The following is a 574-nucleotide window of genomic DNA, read 5'->3' as shown; positions in this document are numbered from 1 at the left end:
GCTGGGCTGCCCTACAGTTCCACTGTTATCACCACCACCCCTGGGCTGCCCAACGTGGCAGTGGTCACAGTGCAGGGCAGCCCAGGGGGATGCAGGCTCCTGGCAGCTGCACCAAGAACTACCCAGCAGCAGCAAGGGGAAGAGTTGCTTTTCCTCCCATCCCAAGCAACAGTTTCTGCCTGACAGCTGTCACCACTGCTAAGCCTGGACTCAAGAGTCTGAAGCAGGCACGGGGCATGCCGGGTTGGGGCTGTGTGAGCGTGTCCCCACCAGTACTGCAGGGCTGGGTCCAGTAACGGTGGCAGCTGGAAGGAGCCACGGCTAGTTAGGTTGCCTAGAAAGGCAGTTCAGCTGCTGAGTCACCTCAGCCCCACTGCGTGCCCGGGGGGTAGTAAGATGCTCCACAGCCTGGCGGTGCCTGTGCCAGGCAAGACCAAGAAACCTGCTGCTGACTGTGCAAAGCCCCTCTGTGGGGCAGATCTGGTCCATGGGACATATTTTGCCCACCCCTACAGTGCCACCACAGTTTAAAAAAAACAGCTCACTCTTTTTTCTTTTTTTTTTTTTTTTTTTT

This window comes from Gavialis gangeticus, unplaced genomic scaffold, assembly GCF_001723915.1.
Source record: "Gavialis gangeticus isolate Ggan-Ray unplaced genomic scaffold, GavGan_comp1, whole genome shotgun sequence".
Taxonomy (NCBI): Eukaryota; Metazoa; Chordata; order Crocodylia; family Gavialidae; genus Gavialis; species Gavialis gangeticus.
This window is presented reverse-complemented; position numbering follows the sequence as displayed.